The 23,731-nt window shown below is 48.0% G+C and overlaps 7 non-coding genes across 7 annotated transcripts; 2 read left to right on the top strand and 5 right to left on the bottom strand.

Moving 5' to 3' along the window:
- Positions 1–1,015: 1,015 nt before the first annotated feature.
- TRNAC-GCA lies at positions 1,016–1,087 on the bottom strand. The gene has a single exon. It is a non-coding gene; the product is annotated as a tRNA-Cys (tRNA).
- Positions 1,088–3,738: 2,651 nt separating this feature from the next.
- Positions 3,739–3,810, top strand: TRNAC-GCA. Its single transcript has one exon. It is a non-coding gene; the product is annotated as a tRNA-Cys (tRNA).
- Positions 3,811–6,654: 2,844 nt separating this feature from the next.
- On the bottom strand, positions 6,655–6,726 carry TRNAC-GCA. The gene has a single exon. It is a non-coding gene; the product is annotated as a tRNA-Cys (tRNA).
- Positions 6,727–10,503: 3,777 nt separating this feature from the next.
- TRNAY-GUA lies at positions 10,504–10,575 on the bottom strand. Its single transcript has one exon. It is a non-coding gene; the product is annotated as a tRNA-Tyr (tRNA).
- Positions 10,576–14,024: 3,449 nt separating this feature from the next.
- Positions 14,025–14,096, bottom strand: TRNAC-GCA. The gene has a single exon. It is a non-coding gene; the product is annotated as a tRNA-Cys (tRNA).
- Positions 14,097–17,824: 3,728 nt separating this feature from the next.
- Positions 17,825–17,896, bottom strand: TRNAC-GCA. Its single transcript has one exon. It is a non-coding gene; the product is annotated as a tRNA-Cys (tRNA).
- An 809-nt stretch (positions 17,897–18,705) lies between these two features.
- On the top strand, positions 18,706–18,777 carry TRNAC-GCA. Its single transcript has one exon. It is a non-coding gene; the product is annotated as a tRNA-Cys (tRNA).
- Positions 18,778–23,731: the final 4,954 nt, after the last annotated feature.

Here is a 23,731-nt window from a genome sequence, read left to right as displayed (position 1 = left end):
TTTTTAATATATTTATATACTTATGTTTTCTACCTATCTTGCGTGAACATCCTATAGTTGTTCTTTTTTTATTTAATCTAGTTACATTCGTTGTTCTTTTTTTTTTTTTAATCCAGTTACATTCTTTGTCTTTTTACTGTGGTATTTTATACATTTACATTTAATGTTAGTACGGATAACAGTTTGGTTTAAGTTGCCTATCTTCTTTGTCCTTCAAGTTCTAGGTTCTTTTGCTCTCTTTTCCTGTCTCCTTTTGGCAACTATAGGAAGAGACCCCGGGAGTTGAGAGATGAGATCCCTGCACCGTGGAATGGAACTGGTAAAAATCCGCAGGAGTCCATGGAGCTAACAGATTTCTCTTGATGATAGGATCACACAAAAGATGGTGAGTGTGGGGCTGACAGACCCTGGAACCAGAGTGTGTGCGAGGGAACCAGCAACATTATCTGCTACTGAGAGTGACCTAGACTCCTGGGATTGGCTTTTGCCTAGAATAAAAAACAAGGAGCTAGAGAATAAAATCATTAGCACTTTTCCTGTGCTGACCTGGGTGGAGACAAGTGTCTCTAGGGAACAGCAATTTTCTCACTGTCCACAAAAGGTGGACTCACGGAGATGCAGAATCCGATCATAGCTCCAATTAAGCTACACCCCACCCCACAGCAGATACCTGACTCCTTTGTTTCAATTACAAGGACATGCTTCCCTCCCCCTCTTCTGCCCCTCATTCCAGCACAAGACGCTACCTCTGCTTAACAGACAGGACAGAAGCAGCAAGACGGCAGATCCTTGGTTTCCTGCCATAGGACAGGGACACTGATAACTGGGACACTGATGATGCCCACTTAGGGATGAATCGGAGGAGACCCAGAACTCAAGGAGCTGGGCAGACAGAGCAACTATGGTATTAAGGCCCAGCACTGGATGGTTTCAGGGGAAAACAACTTCACATTGACGCCTAATAAGGAAGAGGAAGTTTTTAAAAATGCAGCTTCAATTTAAATTAAGAATAAATAGGGGGCACCCAGATTTGAACTGGGGACCTCTTGATCTGCAGTCAAATGCTCTACCCCTGAGCTATACCCCCTCCTGCTATGGGGTGACTTAATTAATATTCTTCATCTGTGTAGCCACACCCAGACGACCTGTACAGGGGTGAGTAACGCCTTCTGAAGTACCTCTCTCAGGAACTGCCTGGCCTGCCAACACGCTGCATACCAGGCAGCGGGCTCCCTCCGAGGGAGGAATCAGGATGTGTGCAGCTGCGGAAGGCAGGAAAGGAAAGAATATTTGTAGTGCTTTCTCTCAGTTATTTTTAGCCACTCAGTACCTGCAAGGCTGGAGTGTGTAGGCATGTGGGTTATTATTAGATGTGTAAATTGGAAGATGAAAGAATCCCCCCCCTCGTTGGCAGTAGTTGTTTGGTTTCTTTTCTCCCACAGGAGATGATATATATTTATATAACAGTTATGCTATATATAACACATACATAAATATAAAAATTTATATTTAAATATATATTTTTAGGGCTGCCTGGGTGGCGCCGTTGGTTGTGCGTCCGACTTGGTTCTGCCTCAGCTTGTGATCTCTGGGGAGGGGAATCAAGCCCTGCGTCAGGCCCCCTGCTCAGCACAGAGTCAGCTTGAGAGTCCCTCTCCCTCTCTCTCTGCCCCTCCCCACCTCTCTCTCAAAAAATTTTTTTATATATATAAAAATTTAATGTATATTTATATGTAAATACCTTTGTATGTGTGTATAATCTTTTTAAAAGAAGATTTTATTTATTTATTTATTTGAGAGAGAAACAGAGACAGAACATGAGCAGGAGGCAGGGGCAGAGGGAGAGGGACAAGCAGACCCCCCAGTGAGCAGGGGGCCCTACGAGGGGCTCCATCTCAGCACTCCGAGATCATGATCTGAACCAAAGGCAGGTGCTTAGCTGACTGGGCCACCCAGGCGCTCCTTAATATATAATAATATATTTCCATGGTATCTTTCTAAAGGTCCAAATGAGTTCACATCATACATATGCCAGGCAACTTGCCTTTGGCCCTTAGTGATATTGTTTAAGCGTCTTTCCAAGATCGTACTCTGGACCTCTGTCATCTGTTTCTGTTGTATCATACCCTATCCTGTGACTGCTTTGTGATCTACTCCCAGTCAGTGGAGAGTTAGGTGGTTTCTAGTTTATTGCTAAAGCACAAAAAGGCAAAAGTTGTAACGAGTCTCCACAGATGTGGATCTCTGTGCGCTCACCTGAGTATTTCTGATGGATAAATCCCCAGGAGTGGAACTTTCCTAGAGTATAATTTCTCCTCAGTATCTTTTCTTTTTTTAAAACAAAGGTCACAAGCTCAACATGGAAAACTTGAAAGATAAATAAAAGTGCAGAAAAAAAGCTGAGATCATCTACAATTTCTCTCAGACACACTGTTTTGTAACCTGCCTTTTCTTTTTTTTATCTTTATTTTTTTATAAACATATAATGTATTTTTATCCCCAGGGGTACAGGTCTGTGAATCGCCAGGTTTACACACTAAGCACTCACCATAGCACATACCTTCCCCAATGTCCATAACACCACCCCTCTCTCTCGAACCCCCCTCCCCCAGCAACCCTTAGTTTGTTTTGTGAGATTAAGAGTCACTTATGGTTTGTCTCCCTCCTGATCCCATCTTGTTTCATTTATTCTTCTCCTACCCCACTAACCCTTCACGTTGCATCTCCACTTCCTCATATCAGGGAGATCATGTGATAGTTGTCCTTCTCCGATTGACTTATTTCACTAAGCATGATACCCTCTAGTTCCATCCACGTCGTCACAAATGGGAAGATTTCATTTCTTTTGATGACTGCATAGTATTCCATTGTGTATATATACCACATCTTCTTTATCCACTCATCTGTTGACAGACATCTAGGTTCTTTCCATAGTTTGGCTATTGTAGACATTGCTGCTATAAACATTCTGGTGCACGTGCCCCTTCGGATCACTACTTTTGTATCTTTAGGGTAAATGCCCAGTAGTGCAATTGCTGGGTCATAGGTAGGTCTATTTTCAACTTTTTGAGGAACCTCCCTGCTGTTTTCCAGAGTGGTTGCACCAGCTTGCATTGTAACCTGCCTTTTCACATGACATATTAACACAGATGTTCTTTAAAAAAAAAAAAAAAAAGATTTTTTTTTTTATTTATTTGAGAGAGAGTGAGCACGAGCCAGGGTGGGCAGAGGAGGAGGGGCAGAGGGAGAGGCAGAATCCCCCCTGAGCAGAGAGTCCAATCCCAGGACTCCAGCACCCTGATCTGAGCTGAAGGCAGACGCCTAACGGATTGAGCTACCCAGGTGCCCCTTATGGGCGTTCTTCTGTGTCATTAAGTAACCTTTGGACATGGGCTCTGAACCTTTGAACCTTCCCTCAGCACAGGGAAGGTGCTGTCATCGGCCACAGTTATGTCACCGTCCCAGTGTCCCTGACATGCTCAAAAGCCCTTAGTGTTGAAGAGAGTGATCTGGATGGTTTTAAAGCTCTGCCCACCTGTAAAGGTCAACAAGGCGACTGGGGGCATCCTCAGACAGGTGCATATAGTAGAGAGGTGGGAAGAGGGAGGGCTGCGATCCCTGCACGAGGAAGACACGAGCTGAGAGAAGCAGAGCTGGGTGGGAAATGCCAACCAGCAAAACTGAACCGTGATGTAGCAACACAGGTAAAAGTGTGACTTAGACCATTCTATCAGTTGAGGGGGTATAGCTCAGGGGCAGAGCATTTGACTGCAGATCAAGAGGTCCCCGGTTCAAATCCGGGTGCCCCCTTTACAAACTTTTACTCCCAAATGGGCTCTTTTCTCTCTGCCCTTGGTGTAGAGTCATGGGCTTCAGTGAGGGAAAGAGAGCTAGAGCTGCATCCAAAAATCAGTAAGAACAGGGACAGCTAAGGATCATCTGTCCTTAAAAGCTCACCTCACACTGACGGGAAGACGTCTGGCCTCTGTCATTAATTCCAGAACTCCTTCAGACACTGATGTAGCCCCTCATGTCTAGCCAGCCTCTGAGACCTGCTCTGGGGCAGGTGGAAGACATTCCTGTCCACCATGTCCTTCTGCAACCCCTCCGCCTGTGCCAGCCATCCACGGCCAAGGACGTCAGTGTCAAGGCAGGGCTATGTCAGTGGAGGGCTCTGAGCTTCCCTAAGGCCAAAGGTCCCCTGCTGGACGGCCTGTCACAACCCCTGGCGTGTGAGATGGTAAGAGCCGTGGCATGCGCTTTCATGGAAATACAGCTTACAGGCTCCTGGTCAGGCTGCCTGGATCGGTGCCCCCTTGGGCATGGGGCCAAGGGACTCTATTTTTAACAAGCTCATGGGATGATCCCAGTGGAAAGTCAGAATTGGAAACCACCAATTTTCTTTGTTGCCCCATGTTACAGGCTTGAAAAGAGGCCATAATTAAGAGATGTGCCCAAGCACACACCTGATTAATCATAGGGTTGGGGCCAGATCCCACATGGCTGGTCTTGGGTTCTTTCCACTTCCCTAACCTGGAACAAGATGCGACGGGGCCCACTGCCTTCAGCTGCTTTCCCCTCCCCATAGCTGAGGCTGCCCTGGGCTGGAGGAGAGAGGCCTTTCCTAATAATGGCCCGAATCATGGCCACTGAATGTCCAGTAAACCAGACGAGCTCGCAGTGGCCCTCCCGGCCTGTAGTCAGGTCTTTCCCCCTGAGCCAGGGCTCCCTTCACATTGTGTCCTGGTTGACACCACTTCATGGTTGTGGCCTCCCCCAGGGAGGGGACCCTCCCCCCCCGCCCAGGACCCAGTAGTTTCTGTTTATTCCAGCAGGCCCCATGTCCTGGCTGACTCACCCTCTCCTGGCCATGAGCTCCTTCCCCTTTCCCACTGACCCCTCATATCAGTGCCCTGAAGCCGCCCTGTCCCGCCCAACCCCTCCCCTCCTTCTGTCTCTCGCTGGCACACTTTCGTGCTCCCCTCCTTCCCTCGTCACTCCACGTCTTCCTGGGCTCCCTTCTCCCCCAGCTTCCCCTGTTCGACCACCGGCTGAAGGGTGCTTCCTTTTCCCCTTCCTCATCCCAAGGCCAAATCCTGGGGCTGAGCCTGGGGGAGGCATTTGGCCAGGAAGACGGACGCCGCCCTCCCAGTGAGCAGCCCCATCTGCCTTGAAAGGCCTCATGTCTGGGCTCAGCACATCTGGAGGGGGCAGGGATGGGGTTTAAGGCTGCCTGTTTGGGGGTACCAAAGCCCCAAAGCCTTCTGAACTGGCATGGGGACTTCTACTTTGCTGGCTGAAGCCCCTGACTAGGACAGTCAGACCACACCCCCTCCCCCAAGCGGGGACCCCTCCCTGTCCCCTCCTGGAGCCACAGGCTTTGTGGGTTCCAAAGCACAAAGATTCTGATGGGCCGGAAAGCTCCCCACTGGGGGTTTTCCATTTCTAGAGCGAGTGGACAGCTACTGCATTCGGTGGGCAGGGGCGGGGAAGCGGACCCTCTGAGAGCAGTTCCCTCAGCCCGGATCTAAGAGGAAATCTGGAGGCATTGGTGGCATTTGGAGCTGGGATTGATTTCTCCATATCCTCTCATAAATGTCCTTCACAGTTTTAGGAGGACTATTCTTCCCTGATAAATGCCCCAGCGCTCACCCAAGAGACCACAGAGGCTACCAGTTTCAGGGAATTTAGCGCCGGCTGGATTCAAGTTTGCCTCTGGAGTTTGGCCCTGCCACGGGGTGCCTTAGGCAGATTTTCTCGGCTTCTGAGGGCTGGATATAGAAGCTGGACCTCTGAGCTGGTCATGCCTGGCGTGTTAGAATCAGCCACCGGGGTCTTCCTCTCCACGGCCATTTCAGCCGACAGCAGGCAATAAGCTGTTTGGCTGTTTTGCGTCTGTTAACCCTGGTCTGCCGCTTCCCAGCCAGGTTGGACCAAGCGGTCCTTTCCTGACTTCAGCACAGGAGGTCGGGTGGTTAACCCTTCATTCCCACACACTGCTTCTCTCTGAGGATCAGTTACTCAGAGGACCAGTTCCCGTAACCAGGCACGCACACAGGTGCAAGCCCAGAATGCACTTCTGTTTGATGGAAACAGACTAGATGGTCCCTGGCAGCCTGTCGGGAGCCCATGGCCCTGGAGGGAGGGTGGGAAGGTCAGGCTCCAAGGGACCCCAGGGACCCCCATCACAGCCGGAGCCACAACAGAGCACCATTTGGGGCAGGAAACCCTGTGGCCCCCAGGGGGTGCTTGAAGAACCACCAGCTCTGCCGAGGAGCCAGAGGTCTAGACCCTGGAATGAAGCTCACTCTGGAACTGCTGAGCCGGGCCTTCAGCCAGCAGTCGGGGGTGTGGGGTGGGGGAAGCAGTATTGGCACACCTGTTTGGTAGAGCAGGTCGCAGAGCTGGGCTTTCCACCAAGACCCACTATTTTGGGTTGGGGTTCCGGTGCTGGGCAGAGAATAGCAGAACACCCCATCTGCAGCCACCGAGGGGGCCCGGCCAGCACAGCATGGTGGGCTTCGGCGGTGGAGCCCACCTGAGTCTGTGAGAAACTCTGAAGGTGAAACTGAGGGGTCCTGGTTCATCTCTTCTCTCTGAGGTTTCATTACCAGGGAGACAACAGCTGTTGGAGGGGGTAAAAGCAAGTATAGTAGGGGGCACCTGGATTTGAACCAGGGACCTCTTGATCTGCAGTCAAATGCTCTACCCCTGAGCTATACCCCCACTTGCTCATAGGTGTCTAATAAGCACTCTAATCCTGCAGAGCCACACCCTGACCGTCACCTTGAGATGAGCTCTTGGTAGTGCTCTCCATCCTACACCCCCAGAAGCATGTCGTACCTGCTATGCCCATCCCTGCCTCTTACCTCTGCTTAGAGCCAGTGTTCTTCCTACGCTCAGCCCCTGGGGGTAGGCACTGGCCTTGAAAACATTGAAGATTGCCACTAGAACATTCTGGACTCATCTGGAAGAGCTGGACTCAGAAATGGCTGCTCAACAGACCTTCTGAGGTTAGGGTTGAGGAGGGCTGGGAAAAGTCAAAGTTCTTGGGCCCCAAGAACTTGGGCCCCTGGGAAGCCCTAAACCAGACTCTCTGGGAAGGGGACAAGGGACAACGGGAGTTTCTAACAAGCTCCTGATGATTTCGGAGCGATCAGTTTACTTTGTGCCCTGCATGGCATAGATCTGGAAAACAAAAATAAAGACAGTCACTAAAATCGTGCCCCCAAAACTTGGTTTAATGACGAGTTATGACTAGGATCCGTGTGTATGATTAAACGCCTCTTTGCGCTAAACTGGGCAGATGAACTATCCCCTTCACCTCTCTTCTTTTGTCCCTTTATTCTGTTTGTTATTCTTTCCCTGTGTCAGACAGACGGTGTGACCCGAAGAGAGGGTGGAAAGCCTGGAAAGGCAGTGAGGTGGGAACGAGAGACTCATGGTCATCGGAGCCAGACCCAGGACAGGGTGACTGCAGATGTGTGGTCAGAACAAGAGGAAGGGCCACCAGGTGATGCATAGACTTGAACCAGGGACTACTTGATATGCGGTCAGAGGCTCCTCCCTCGGAACTCGGCCCCCTTATCGGTCTGGGCATTGCTGATGGTCCCCGTGTCGCCTGTGAGGCATTGCGCACTATAACTCCTCACCTCTAGGGAACCAGGGAGAACTGGCTGACTAACCCGCACCCAGATGGACCTCTGTCTGACTCTGAACTTCCTCTGTCCTTCTCCAGAGACTTCTAGAAATCTTCCCTGCCCACAGCACGGCCACCTCCTCAGTCTCCTCAGGGGACACGAATCACCCTTTACACTGTAGCCACTAAGACAGGTATCCTAAAAGCCTTTTAAAAATCAGCATGAAAAAGTAATCAATTCCTTTTACTGTTAAACACATCATAGAAGAATAGTTTTATCTTTGTAAGAAAGTGATATGCAAATTATAAACACGTTATCTCTGAAATGACCCATTTGCTTTTCTCCACACAAGTTAGTTTTGCTTAAAAAAAAAAAAAAGGCAACAACCCCAATCATTTCTGTCCTTAAACAAGAGATGGTTTTATCCTGAAAAGAGTCTGATTCCAACAAGATTCGAAATGGGCCGGTGGAGACAGGTCCCAGCTGCCCCCCGAGCCCACCAGCTCCCTTCCGGATTGTGTTGAACCAAAGACCCTGTGTCCAGACTGGTGATCTCAGAGCACGGGGACATCCAGAGTCAGGATATCTGACGTCATTTTGGCGGCTCCAGTGGTCTTCTTATTTGAAACAGTTTATGCATTTCTGTAGAACTAGATGGATTTTTCTTACAAAGCTTCTGTACCTCATCCACCAGGCCAGTCCAAGGATGTCATCACGCCGCATTCCAATGGCTAGAAAGCGAGAAGAAGGTAAAGCCCGTTTTGTCAGCTGATCTTTGTCAGCAAACTGTCTTTTTTAATTTCAGAAAAGGGCTCATTGGAAACACATCACAGAATTGCTAGGAAGCAGAAGATAAGGCTCGGGAAGGGCTTGGCCACGTTGACTCATGGCAAGAGGCCAGAGTCGAATTCCATCCACATGACCCAGAATCAGCTGCTCTGGGCACTTTGTCTCCTGTCCATGGCTGGAATCCCGAGGAGAACATCTACACGAGATGCCTGCCTACCTCTAAGGTATAGAAGGGCGTAGACTTCCGTTCTACCAGCCTGTATCCACGGAAAACTGGGATGTTATTAGGAAGGGAGATGGGTTGGGAAGCCGGAAACAATTCCTACATGTCCTCAACACCAGTTTTTATGGAAACATTTGCACCAGCAATTATACAGGAATGACCAAGGAAATAGTTGTTGTCGCATCTGAACATGTGAGAGAAGGAGGCTTTAAGATAAGTTCAGGGTTTTCCTGTTCTCTGTCTTCTGCGGAGACGTCTGCCAAATATCCCCTTGACTAAGGAACAGGGCTGTTTCTCTTCCTACAAAGCTCAACTCATTATTGAATAAAAAGCAGAAAGGCTAGATCATCATATACATTCAAATGGGAGATCTCAAAGTGCGTGTGTGTGTGTGTGTGTCTATGTGTGTGTCCTCCAGTGGGAAATTTACTCCAAGAAGGGCTGGTACTTTTAGCCATTGCTAAAGCACGGACACTGACCAATCAGAGAAGACATCGGCCATAAACAGCCATTAAATGCCCACTGGAAGGATAAGCTGCCTCCAATCCATTAGTCAATTGAATCTGTGTGACTGATCAATCAGCTCATTGACCACTGAGAGCCCATGGGTTCTCGGATTTCCAGCCCAGATGAATCCCCTGGATTTCTACTTTCTTCTATCCCAAACACGGCAAGAAATCCTACATCCACCCCACTTTCTTTAAGGTCTTTTGCCTGCAACCGACTCCAAATGTTGTATCAGCCTAGGCACATTGTTGCAGAGACAGGAACTGGCTCTGCCTATGGGAAAAGGTGAGACCGTCCTTGTCTAGGTGGCAGGGAGCCCGCAGCACGGAAGGGAATGTTCGCGAGGCAGGGGCGATCTAAGGGGACTCCGCCTGCTGGGTTCTCGGCCAGCCATTAGGGAGCTGCTGGACGATGCCTGAGCTCTGCCAACCCTGGAATTTGTGTCACTCGGTCTGAGTGCAGTGTGAGTCAGGAGCACCTGTTTGGCCAGAAATACTATGGGGTGAAAAGGGAGAAAATAGCCACAAGCTATTCTGCAGCCACAAGCAGAGCCATTTCTTCCAGTAGGGCTCACACAATGGGGGAATCCTCAAAACATGGAAAGAAGGTTCAAAGTTTGCGAGGGAAAAAGAATTGGAATCAGGGACCTCTAGGTTGGCAATTAAGCACTTTTCTTGGTCTCATCTAATAAGCGTGTTTAAATTCTGAACTTTAATGCGGAGTCGAGTTATTAGTTATGGGCTGTCACCATGCTTCGCCGGACTGTGACCGTGCGGTCTGTCACCACGCTACCATAGCCACATTCTCTTACCTCTGCACCCTGGCTACTCTCTGGGCTTACAGCCCATCTCTTACAATTCCCTCAGTCCTGGGCAGAAGGCACTAACTTGAAAAATCATTGATGTTTACCACTAGAATGTTGTTTAAAATGACATAGTGTTGTAAGTTCCAAAATAATTTTCCAGCTACTTGGAATGCCTGGATGTTACCATCAAATTTAGCAGGGGGGGGAATCTGTGCCTCCTCAAAACAGAAGCTCCCGGGCATCTCTTTAGCCCTATAAATCCCAATTCCTACAGCTGATTTGTATTTTTACTAAGGTCCCTAAATAATTCCGGTGCAGACAGGCTGGGTAACTCCTGATCATAACGTAAATTTTAAGGAGTAAGAAACTTCTGACACACACATCATTAATGACAGTACCATGATATGTGCTGTGCCCCAGAAGTCACTTGTGGAAACTGACACAGACCCAGGGAGGTTGCTGATGTAGATGACTTTACAATGAGCAGGACCCTAAATGAGGTTACCTATTTGCACTTGGCAATAAGGTAAGACACCTATAGGGGGCACCTGGATTTGAACCAGGGACCTCTTGATCTACAGTCAAATGCTCTACCCCTGAGCTATACCCCCTTGCTGAAATCATGTTCCTCTTCAGCATAGTTCACCTGCACTGCCACACCCAAGCATTACATGGTGCACTGGACATTCTATTCTCTTTTGGTCCACCTGTGAAACTGGTAACCCCACCACAAACTGGCTGGAGAACACCCTCTGGCCAGGAGTTGGCCCTTCCATTCCCCAGAGACCTTCCCTTGTCTAACAGCACTCTTCTACTCTGTAGCCACAACCCGAACTCCTTGGGTAAACTGTAGTCTCCTGCCCTCCCCTCACTCAGTACGTGGGAGGGGGAAGGGAGAGGAAGTGTAAGAATCGTGCCTGGATTAGCTACGTCCACAATGATATTTCATAACAAATCATCCCCAAATTCAGATGCGTGCCACAATAAGCATTTGTTTTCATGTCCATAGGTCATCAAAATGCATGGCAATCAGTGCATCTAGTCTGGGCTTGACCTGGGGGCCCTGCTTCAAGCTGAGGGTCCATCTGGGCTTGGATCCTTGATGTGAATCGTGCTCAGGTTTGCTCCAAGTCTGTTTATTCCTGGATCCAAGTCGGAAGAGTGGCAGCTCGCAGGGAAACTTTTCTCCCCGGAATGGCGGAACTGCAAACAAATCCTGCCCAGCTACACAAGCAGGTTTCAAGCCCCGGCTTGTGATCCAGGTGCTAACATCCCATCAGTGAAAGCGAGTCTCAGCACCCAGCCTGACATCAAGGGCGAGGAAATCTGTTCCGCTTCTCTTGGGAGCATCTGAAAAGTCTTGCGGCAAAGGGCTCACCAGAATAAGTTCAGAACTGGGGCCAACATTTTAATCCACTGTGGTCTGCCCTCTTGGTCATAATTACTTAATCTCTCCTGCACGCATAACATACTCAGCTTTACCCCAAGACCCCCAAAGCCTCATTCAGTCAAAGTCCAGGATACTATGATCTGCACTAGATCTAGGGGAAGCTTCTCTTGATTCAGAGACCTATAAACTTAAAAAACGAATCACACACCCAAAACCCGATGATAGTACAGGAACAGACTTTAGGGCACTAAACCCTTTTACATTCAAAGACTGGTCATGATGGGAAACACATGGTCATAGAAACTGGTTCACAGAAATCGAAAAGCTAGACAAATGTGGCCATGTTCCTCTCTTACCTCTTGTTCCAGCCAGAGCCCCCTCCTGGATCCCAGTGTCAGTATTTGTCAGGCTTTTCACAATAATATTGTCTAACAAACCACCCCCAAACTCAGCATGATTAGGCTCTGATTCTGCTGTGTCAGGACAGCTGCCTGTCCATTGTTCTGCCTGAGTCTGAGGAGTCTTCCTTTTTCTTCAGCGTTCTCTGCAATTTTTGAAGGGATCATTGGAAAATTGTCCTTTTTGGTGGCCGAGCATTCTTCCGAACTTGCTTCCCCCTGTAGAATGCGGGAAGCCCAGGTCCTTTTACTTCCCAGTCTTCGTTTCTTTTCATCCAGGCTAGTAACGCTCTTGGCAGCACAGGTCTCTCAAGCATCCTGTGGGTTTTCTATTTATTTGACTCCCTGGGCCAAAAGCTACACGATCACAATTCTTTTCGACATTTGCTCTGCCTCCAGCTCAAGGATAAGTATTTGGGCATATTCTGAGTCTATGAGAGCATTAAGCTCGATTCGGTTTGAGGCTATATCTTACGGGAAAGCTCTGGAGTTAGTCTTTTTCCTAAAGTGATGTAATAACGGCCTCACCTTTCTTTTGGAGAGGATGGTTTCATTTTTCTGACCATGCAGTTCCGAGCTATCTAGATTGCCTCTAAATTCTGACGGCAAACCGAATTTAGAGGAATTCTGACGGAGGTTCTCTTCTGAACTCAAATCTTTCTCTGTGGGACCTTATCAAAAACAGCCTATAATCGCTCAGGTATTCAGTATTTTTCCTTGAAACATCCTATCCCACCCACTACAAGTTCAAGGGCACTTCCTGCCGCCCAGGCTGTCGCGCGCCTCTGATCGCCCTGTCGGTAATCGGTTCCCATTTCCCCCGCTGATTCTGACCGTTCCCTCGCACCTGTTGCTTCCCTGCGAAGGCACGCCCTGTACTTCAGGCCTTTTTATAGGAGGCGCCCCCTTCTGCATGTCAATTTTAGTATTTGCCAGTCGAATCCACAATAGTGTCGCAAAACAAGCCGCCCCAAACCGGTGACACACAACAATGGGTATTTACCGTCATGCCCGCGGGGCAGAATATTGAATGTGATTCAGTTGATCTAGGCTGGGCTGGGCTGGGTAGGTCCGCTTCAAGCTGCGGGTCCAGCCGGCCGCGGGTCCAGCCGGCCTCGGCTCCGCTAGATGAGCTGGGCTGGAGATGCGGCCGGGTGTGCTCATTGCTGGGGTCCAGGCGGAAGGGGCAGCGGCTCGCAGGAGGGACACATCTCATGGTACTAAGAGAAGCCCCAGAAGACAAACCTACCCTGGCAAGCTGATCTCAAGCCCCTCGCCTGCATACACCCGCTAACGTCCTGTTGCCCCAAACAAGTCACACGCACACAGCTACCGAGTTTTTTGACTCTCGGGTCCAAATTCAGGCCCCCATGCCCGCCCTGCGACAGCGGAGCGGTTTCTAGAAGCGCTTCTCCTGTAATGTGAGCAGCTGTCAGTAGAGGGCGCTGGAGGGATGTTGTGGGAGAAAAGGGGTTTGTCTCCCCAATTTCGGCTACCTGTTGTTGGTGGTGGTGGTGGTGGGTTTTTGTTTTTGTTTTTTCCATCCGCTTCCCCTTGGTCTCCGCTGCATGGTTGGTTGGTCAGAGGTGTGGGTGCGTGAGGACCCAGCCGGGCACCCAGAGAAAGAAATCCCACCACGGCGATCTGGCAGCCCTGGCTGGGCCGGCGACCCCCACCACCCCCAACCCCCGCGGGGCCCTCCCCACTCCGCCCACGCACCTGCGCGTGCCGGCCAGCCCCGCTCGCCTTGCCCCGCAGAGGTCTGGTCCCCGAGCCCTTCCGGCGCCTTTGCTGCGCACTCCAGACCTCTCGCCTCCAGGGGCCTCTCCTGTGCGCAAGAGGTTTGCTCGCTGCTTGTCCGGAGACCGTGAACAGGTCAGGTTGCTGCAACCACACCTTCCCCGGGGATCTACTCCCAGCTTTGGGGGGGGGGGTTCCCCCTTCCAAATGTGCCCTTTGGGTTCTTCTCCCTAGGATAACTTTGGAGTTTTCTTTGCACCTGTGTGGTTACTCTTTTCACAACACAATAATTCTTTATATTAAACTTCCCACTTAAGTTACTGTGTGAGTTTGTCTCCTGGTTGGTCCAGATTGATCCCTACGATGGAGCCCAGAGCAATGGGGTGCAGAGCGCCCTCACCTCTGGGAGTGAAACGGCAAAGTTACCACGGGAGGTGACCAATGGGTCATCCTGCCACTTCAATATACCAGGGGACAAAAGCCACCCGAGACAGTGGTACCTCCGTGTTCAGCAATAAAGCAAAGGCCCAGTAGGGGGCACCCGGATTTGAACCGGGGACCTCTTGATCTGCAGTCAAATGCTCTACCCCTGAGCTATACCCCCTTCTGGGAGGTTGGCTCCTCTTTACATGACTTCAGCTGTGACGCCGCACCCAAGCGTTCCAGAGCCCCGCGCGAGTTCTAGTCGTTGCTGGCCGGCCCAGCAGAAGCTCACCAGGGACCACCCTGTGGCCAGGAGGCCGCCTTCCAGTTCCCCAGAGACTCTCTCTTGTCCAATAGGCACTTTTCCTCTAGAGCCGCGTCTGAACTGCGGGAGGCACCAGGTTTGGGGGGGACCCCGCGCCCCATCATTCCTTCCCTCCTCCCTGAGCTCCATCGACCCTTGCCTGTGACCCCACCCGCACCCCTCCCTCGCTCCCAGCTCGCAGACCTTCACCAGTCCTTCCCACAAGGCATCAGGGCAGTAACCGAAGGGAGGTTACCTGACATCAGAGACTGCAGAGGTTCACTTGCCAAGACCACGAGGGACACTGGGCTATGCAGTGGGAGAGAGGGTAGAAAAGGGGAGATTCTTCCCTCATTTCTGTGAGGCTTACCTACAGCATTCCTTTGTTGCACAGGTAACCTGCTTCACTTCAAAAACGTCATGTAAACTCAAAATAAGTATTCCAGTGAGAACAAAGCAGCGCCCCATCCAGGAGGTTCCTAACATAACCAGCTGGCTTCCACATTGCTGGCTGCTTGCCCGGCCTCTAAAACACCATCTTTTTATTAGGGGATTTAATTGGAATGTTAGGCACCCTTCCCTGGCATGGCCAGGTTCGGGGGGGTGGGGTGCACACAATCCATTTGGTGGAGCTGGCTCCTAGCCTCCATGCCTGAAGTGTTGACCTTTGTTTCTGAGTCCATTGAATAAGTGCCGAGTGGGTACAACAATCCCACTCTTTTCTGATTAGTGTCCTATCTTTCACGCATGAGACAAGGATACTGTTCCTTTAACTGACATTATAAGTCAGTAACCTGCAGGATCAAACCCCACTTTTGGTTGGAGGCCTTTTCGGTTACTCAGGGGTAAGAGATAAGTCTCTCTGCACTTGGCACCAGCTGGAGTAGAAGGTTTACACGTTTGGGTTTCATTTTCTTTAAAGGTCCTGTGCCAACAGTATTAGCCACTCTACTGTATAGTGCTTCCTGGTGTTCTATGGTAATTTAGTATATTGGGGCCTGGCCCTCCCTGCGCACTTCATTCCAGGTGACCTAGACAATAGTCAACTTCCCTGCTTGGTCACTGTGTCAATAACTGCCAGGTTCCAATTCCTGAATAACGGGTCAGATGGTCACTGCTTTTAGCCCCAACCAGACCAGAAAACCAACATCATGTACCCCTCACTTCCTGCACCTGACTTCTAGTATCAGTTTTCACACTGCCAGCATTCTGTCTCCCAAACAGAAACTGATAATGGCTAATTGAAGCAAACTAGGAAATGACTGGCACAAAGACAAAAATCTCAGACCACCCAAGGAAACCTAACTATCTACATTCAGAAAATGGGCAGAGTTAAAGCATAGCCAGGGGGTCACGAGCCTTTGCCCCAAACAGCATCCTAGTTGGGGGGCTTGTGATGCCCCCACTGCATGCCGGCTGCAGCCATGAGCCCCACCACCGATGTCAGAGCTCCCCTGGAATAAATGCCAACTCTTCCTGCCTGTATGTCCCTCATTGTGTGGTCCAAGTCTCAGTCACATGCGTGTGAGTGGCTAAGCTTAGGGCATTGCTGGCGTTGGTGGGAGGGCAAAGTCTGATACTTTTGCCTTTGGTAGTGCAGAGAGGTCCTGGTTTCCACCAGTCAGGCACACCTGCGGATCCCCCCCAAATGGAAAGGAATTTCAAATGTTGAGGGTGTAAGAAAGATAGTTGCATTTGCCTCCCCAGGCCTCCTTCTCTTCCTCCTCCTCTTCTTCCTCCTCCTCCTCTTCCTCCTTCTCCAGTGTAGTTAACATCCAGCATTATATCAGTTTCAGATGTACAGTACAGTGATTCAACACTTTCCGATATTACTCAGTGCTCATCAAGATAATATACTCTTAATTTCTCTCTTCCCTTTGTAAGGACCTATTTAGAAACTGTCCCTGCTCCCCTTCCCCCAGGGGATTTACTTGGAGACAAGTCCCGGAAACCAGCTTCAGGTAACAAAGCCCAGATACAAAGGTGGGTCAGGCCAGGAGGAGACATCTATCAGTCGGGGGGTGGGGGGGAGATGCATACTGTCTCCCTGGTTACCCAGGAGTATGGGCCCCGCCCTTTGGGAGCCTTTTTGGCGCCAATCCCAATCAAGGTGTAATAGGCTGGTTCAGATGTCTACTAGGGTAAATTGTAACTCAATTGGTCACCTAGCATCACTGTGGAGTTTCCTGTGTGTGTTACAATCTCATCGGCCACCTGTGCGTGGCCAGGCCTGACCACATGGCCTTTGCCCTTAAAAGCTAGTCTGTGAAACAGAGAAGGGTCGCCCTCTCTTGTAAGAGGTGCGGCCCCAAACGTTCGGTTAGATTCTTGATGCTTGGCGCAAAATAAAGCTTTGCTTGACCTTCGCTTTGTATCAGTCTCACTCCTTTAGTCACGGACCTATTATTGGGGCATAACACCTTCCTGCAGGAAGAGACAGTTACCTGGAATGGCAACAAGTCTAAATAAATATGGCAGCAAGTCCATACCATGGAGTATTATTCAGCCATAAAAAGAAATGAGCTATCAAGCCACAAAAAGACATGGAGGAATCTTGAATGCCTGTAGCTAAGTGAAAGACGTAGATCCGGAAAGGCCTCACACAGTATGTTTTCAAATAGATGACATTCTGGAAAAGGCAAAACAGGCACAGTAAATCCTGGTCATCAGGGATTGTCAGCGAGGGAGAGGAATGACTAGGTATAGCAGGCCGGATTTTCACAACAGTGGGACTATCCCTATGATGCTAGTTATTGTGGATATGTGACACTATGCATTTGTCAAAACCCATAAAACTGTAGGAACCTTAATGTAAACTATAGGTGTCAGTTAATAATGTGTCAATTGATAGTCGCTCACTAGTATTTACAAATGTAGCACATTAGTGCAAGATCTTAACCACAGGGAAACGGGAGTGGGGAGAAAGTGAGGGGAGGGGGTATAAGAGAACTCTGCACTTCCTGCTCAGTTTTCCTGTCAACCTTTAACTGCTCTAAGAAATAAAGTCTACAATATACATATTTTTAATGACAGCAGGTGGAGGCTTCCTGGATTAGGGATCAGAGGCCACGTGATTGGTGTTCAAAGGACCCGCCTAGGAGCCTGGGCGCCTTTCCCCCAGCTGCCCTGTCCGGAACTCTAACACAGCAAGTCGTTGACGCCTTCTGTGGGCTTGCCTGAGACCGGTGGGGTCTGCTGCACCAGGACAGACCCCTTTCCTACCAAGCCTTCTTCTGCACCTGGCAGCTTCTCGGGCCCCTGCCCAGGGCACCTGCTTTGAACACCGAGCAAGATCAGGCCAAGCGCCATTTAGAATCACCCGCGTAGTCCTCCCCCAGATGCGCCTGTCAGATCCCCTAGTGCGCACCGGGGGGGAGGGGGTAGGAGGTCCGCGTTGGGGCTCCTGCATCCAGGTCCGCGGGGCTGAGGTCCAGGGGACATGCGCACGAGCAGCGCCGCCCCGCGGCTGAGCCCAGGAGATCTCGCATATTAGGAGAACTCACCAAACACACCTGCAGGTTGAAGGGTCATGACAAAACCTCCGATTCTGGAGGAGCTATCTTCCCAGCAAATTTTCCCATCTTCCACCGGGAAAGAAAACCAACAGGGGGCACCCGGATTTGAACCGGGGACCTCTTGATCTGCAGTCAAATGCTCTACCCCTGAGCTATACCCCCCAACACACTCTATGCTCTTAGCTAGCATCTTTTCACTGTGTTGCAATAGCCGGGTATCCTCCAGTACACTAACCGCCATTCATTCCCAGTGAGCCTGCAGAGCCGCCCCCCTCTGGCCATCAACCTCCCCTACAAACTCCTCTATAGACTATATTTCAGCTGGAATGTTTTTTTTTTTTTTCCTCTTCTATGCGAAACTAGTTACCAGACATCCATTTCGTCCTGTGGGTCTATACTGTCTTTATTGATTTATTATAATCAGGAAAACATTCTTATTTTTAAAAGTTGTATATTTAAATGAAAATACATACATAAATAAAATTAAATAGATCTAACAGGCAGCTCTATGTATTAGTCAGAACTCCTCCCCTCACACCCCCCTGGCCGCCAACATACACATATTTTAACTGATGGAAGATAGAAACAAGAGGAAGATAAAAGAGTCATTGGTTCAGTAACAGGGTTCTAAACCCAAAGTCAGGTAGAGTGGATTCAGGCTCTGATCTCACCAGTAAGGCTTTGTGTGGTGTAAGACTAGTAATCTTGAATGTCTGCAGATGCCCACTGTGAATGGCACAGATTAGTGACTCTGAAGGCCCTTCCAGCTTTAAATGCCGGTGTCAGTTCTCTTCCAGAAAAATCAGGGAGGCGAACCTGTTGTTTGCTCTGCATCAGAGAGAGAAAATGGTAGGGAGGGAGGCTTGGCAGCTTCCAGGAGGCCTAGCCAATGAACATTTGTCACAAATTTATAGGGGTGTTGGGTGTGGCTGCACAGGTTAAAGGTATTACTTACACCTACAGCTATACCAGGGGGTATAGCTCAGGGGTAGAGCATTTGACTGCAGATCAAGAGGTCCCTGGTTCAAATCCAGGTGCCCCCTGCTGTGGCTTACTTTTTTTGTTCACTGGAGCTGATATTAAAGATTTAGCTCCTTTCCCTAATACTGAGCTTCAGGATACTGAGACTTCCCAAATACGGAAAGTAAAAGAAAAAAAAAAAAAGTCAGGGTAACTTAAGCACCACAGCCCCAGAGTGACAGGTTCCCCCAACTCTGACTTCATATTTCACTCACCATGGGTATTGTTCTACATAGGCTTAGGCTTACTTTTTCTACACATTTTCATTGCTCCACATCAGTAGTATGCTGCTAAATATTTCTATATATTTATTTATTTTGCTGCTAAATATTTAACAACCAGTTCTTGGGGGAAGGGCATTGCTGGTTTTTAGTGTTTCACAGTTTTGAGGTGCAAATAATCTCACCGTCATCAATTTCAAGCTACAAACATAAGCTCGCCTAACATGGAGTGGGCGAGCCAACTCTAGCACACCACTGTCGCTAATCCATCTTCCCCAAAGAGGCATGGATGGGCTTTTTGACCCCTACTCCAGCCTCACAATGTTTTCTGACATCAGAGCAGTGGCTGACATCCATCCATTCAACCATGGAATCATCCATTCACTCAAGATGTATTTGATTCCCACTGGATGCCAGACACAGGAATCACAGAGCTGAGCAGGAACTGTCCATGGTGGGTAAAACAATCCAATGAAGAAATGGTCACATGAATGATAAGGACAGTTTGACAAAAGAGAGGGATATTCTAAAATAAAAGGATTTCTGTTATCAGAAATATGTTAGACTAGATCATCTAAAAACTCCTTCTACCTCAAAACACCCATAAGTGAAGCATAAAATATCATTTTATCAAATGGCATCAAATATCCAATCATGAGTATAGCTGAGCTCTCATGACAACAAAGGATTATCTTGGGGGCGGGGTAGAGGATGAACTAAAATTCTGACTCCAGGAATGCCTGTGGTTTGAGACCGATGAGGTGTTGAGTTTTAATAGCCATGTGGATCCAGGAGTTAGGTCTAGACCTGAAACGCCCCTCCCTCATGTAAAGTCAGACTCCCAGAGAGCCACACCATTAGTAAAAGGGTGGGTTGGTGAAACACTAGCACTAGGAGATAAGAGGTCTTTCTCTTTGGGTGGGTGGGACATCTCCCCTGAAAATTCATAACCACAGGTCTATCTATCTTCACATTTGTTAGAGTTTTGAATTTACACTACTTGGACAGTTCAGAAATTCCCCAAGCTAAAAGTTGACATAAAAAGTATGCGTAGGCTAACCGTGATTGTGGGGTGCCCAGAAGAAGCAGACACAAACTCTGAAGGGTACATCTGCAAGCCAGGCTCCACAGAATTCCCATGATGAAACCTGGCTTAAAATGGGTTCATAATTCAAAATAGTAAAATTAACAACCACAAGTGAAAACCATCAGACAAAATAAAGAATGTCAGATAGGAGAAATATATAAGTAATATGAAGTAAGTGTGGTCAGAATTATTAAAGAAATAAGAAATCAAATGTATGACAATATATGACTTTTTCAAAGAGGAAGCAGACTCATGGAAGATGAAAAACACAATAATTGACATTAATAGTATAATAGCGGATAGCGGATTAGACAGAAAGGTATTTGTGAATGAAATAGAATATAAATCTTAAAAAAACTACCAGGAATGAAGCACAAAGTTCTAAAAAAAATTACAAAACAAAAAAAAGAGTCACTAAGAGAGGTGCAGAATAGAATAGAGTTCTGATAAATGTCAAATATGAGTTCTACAAGGATAAAATATGATATAATAGCTGATAAATTTCCAGACTTGTACAAAGACCCCAGATTAGGAATGAGTTCCAAAAAAGAAAAATCCACACCTAGGCACATAGCAGTGCCTTCATAATACCACAAACAAAGGGATGATCTTAAAAGCAGTCAAACAGAAAAGACAAATCATATCCAAAGGAAGCCTAATTAGAATTACAGCAGACTTTTCAACAGAAGAAATGATTGGTAGAAGACAATGGAATAAAGTATTCTGAGTGAAAGTAACGTAAAGTTAGAATTCTCTACTCAGTTCAACTGTCATTCAGAAGTGACAGAAATATAACTGAAAGCTTCTACTTCTAAGATATCCTTGCTGAAAAAATTTTAAAACTTGTAATTCTGGAAGAACACTGAACCCAGAAGGAAGGAGAAAGAGACAAGAGAAGAAGTGGTGAACAAAAATACTAGTGAGTATATTGGTAAATATAAACAGCACTGTTTATTACATAAGACAGAAAGATGAGTTGAGGGGGGCTTATAAATAAGATTTAACCAAAGAGAACAATTATACAGAAATCAGGGCAATGATGTGATTGAATTAATGCATTCAAGTTCTTCTTTTGTGTGGAAGGAGGGTGGGAATACTAATTGTTAGACTATATCAAATCAGATATGTGTGGAAAATTTTAAAGAGTAACTTCTAAAAGTATAGAAAAGGAAGAATAAATAATTTTCAAATTAGCAGAAAGAAGTGAATCAAGGGGAATTCCTCAAAGGTGAATAAAGAAAAAGTAATTGATCCAATAGAAGAATAGAAAGAAAGGCATAGAAAAAAATCAAAATCAATAGAAAGCACAAAATAGATGGTAGAAATGAATACAAATATATTGCTAATCACAATAAATGCAAATGGACTATTTGCTAATTGAGATAAGAGATTCAACAACAAACTCTAGTTGTAGGCTCTTATAAAACCACACTCCTGAAACATAAATATTTGAAAAGTTTGAAAGTGAAAGGATGGGAAAAGATATACCAAATGAATACTAACTGAAGGAAAGTTAGTTTCGCTGTATTGGTATCAGATCAAATGAGTTATAGATTAGAAGTATTATTAGAGCAAAGAGTATAACATGATAATAAATAAATGTTAATAAATAATACATAAATATTAATAAATAAAATTAACATGATACTAAAATGCATTTTCCCAGGAGAATACAACTATATATTTGTACACAGAGTGTCAAAATATATAAAGCAAAAACTGTCAGAAATACAGGGAGAAATTGACAAACGGACAATAATAGATTTTAATACATCTTTCTTAGTAACTGATACATCAAAAGGTAAAAAGGGGTAAGATGGAGAGGAAACAATAACACAATCAATAATCTTGATTTAATAGACCTAACTAGATCCCTACAGCCAACATTAGAATATATATGGTCTTTCAAAGCAAACATGGGAAAGTTTCATTTATTACATAGTTGATTACAAAGCAAGTCTCGGAAAATCCATAGCAAAAAGCAACATCATATATTCTCTTACTATGAAGTGAAACTCAGCAACAAAAAGAACTTTAAGAAGGAGCCATACATTTTGAAGCTAGAAAGTACTTTCAAATAACCTCATGGATATAAAAAGAAATCATGAAAACTAGAAAATATTTTTAAATTGCAGCCACTTTCACATGGAGGAGTGGATAGCACCATTTATCTTTAAGAGGACGCTAGCCAGTTTGCTTGGGAAAACTAAGCTGGCTGATTCATCCAAAGCCAACTCACCGAATATCCCGGCGGCCAAAAGCCAAATATGATGAAAATTAAGCCAGTGGATATCGATTTGCGGCAAACCCATCTGAATTATTGAGAATTTAAAAAAAAAAATCTGTTCTATATACCCTCCGCCTTTTTTTTTCCTGTCCAGAACTGCCAAATAAACACTTTAAATGGAATTTAAGACAGTTCTCCACAATCATCTTGCAATGCAGATATAGAGGTGGGGGTGGGGGGCAGGAATGGGGTCAGAGGTACAAATAAAACTTTAGGGTAGAGGGGTAGGAAGGTTTCTCAATCACTGGGAGAGCTGGTCATTCAGCAAATCGGCTGTTGGTGAATTAATCTTAGCCACTGCTGGCCTAGAGTCTACAAACAGGGTCTCAGGCTGGTCAGGTAAGGGGAGGTTGAGTCAAAGGCTGGGTCAAGACTCTGTATACCTCCAATAAAGGTGTGTCTTGGGTGGAGATATTACTTTTTCTAAATGAAGGGATTTTAAAGCCTAGAAATCCTGAGACCAGGGATGGGTGTGGGGAGGCACTGGGAGCAGGAAACGCTGGCTGGCGGGAGCCGCAGCAGGAATGTGGGTCGCACAGCATAGGGAAGGGGCTGACCACAAGGCTCTATGGCCTTTAGGGACCCTGAGATGAGGTGCTGGGCTTGAAGCGTTCCTTTTTCCTGCCCTGAATCGCCCGTGGTGTCATTATTTCTTCCTCCAGCCGGCTACACAGAGGCCCTGCCCTCCTGTGCCCGCGATTCTTTGTGTGAAGGAGGGAGCTTGGCGGGCGCATGAAGCTGGGCAGTGACTGAGAGTGTCTCCCCCCACACCCTTCCTGGAAGCCAGGCCAAGGATGTCAGCACTGTACCCCAGCGTTCTGGGAGGTGACCAGCAAGGCCAGCGGACACCCCCGGAAGGCCAGAGCTGCTTCAGGGACCCACACTGGGACTGCTGGGCAAAAAATTCTCTTTCCCCAAATATTCCAGAGACCCTACGAGGGAGGGAAGCGGGGGTAGCGGGCTCCCCGGGCGCCGGGCCTCTCCGCTTCGCCGGACCCCTGCTTCCACCTCGCAGAGCCCGTTCAGCTCCACACGCCCACCGCCCCTGAGCTGGGAGCCGCCCCCACCCCCAGCCCGCTGCGTCCGGACCCGGACCATGGTGGGGGCCACGCCTGGTTCACTCATCACACATTTATTTGAGGGCCTCCTATGTTCCAGGAGCTTCTGGGGTCACCTAAATCGACCCACTAGACCAGCGCTTGGTCCCACGAGATGTCTTGACCCGGACCGATGCTCTGGTGAGCGAGAGAGCGCGCCGGCAGATCTGGGGACGCGCGGGGCTGTGGCAGCCACTCGGACCCACCCGCGAGCGCGGCCCGCGCAGTCTGCCCTGCAGCCCCCTCCCCATCTCGGCGGCCGTTCCGCACCCCACCCCCCTCCAC

This window comes from Mustela erminea, chromosome 11 (genome assembly GCF_009829155.1).
Source record: "Mustela erminea isolate mMusErm1 chromosome 11, mMusErm1.Pri, whole genome shotgun sequence".
NCBI classification, from domain to species: Eukaryota; Metazoa; Chordata; class Mammalia; order Carnivora; family Mustelidae; genus Mustela; species Mustela erminea.
Note: the sequence above shows the minus strand (reverse complement) of the source record. Positions and strands in the feature narration are given on the sequence as shown.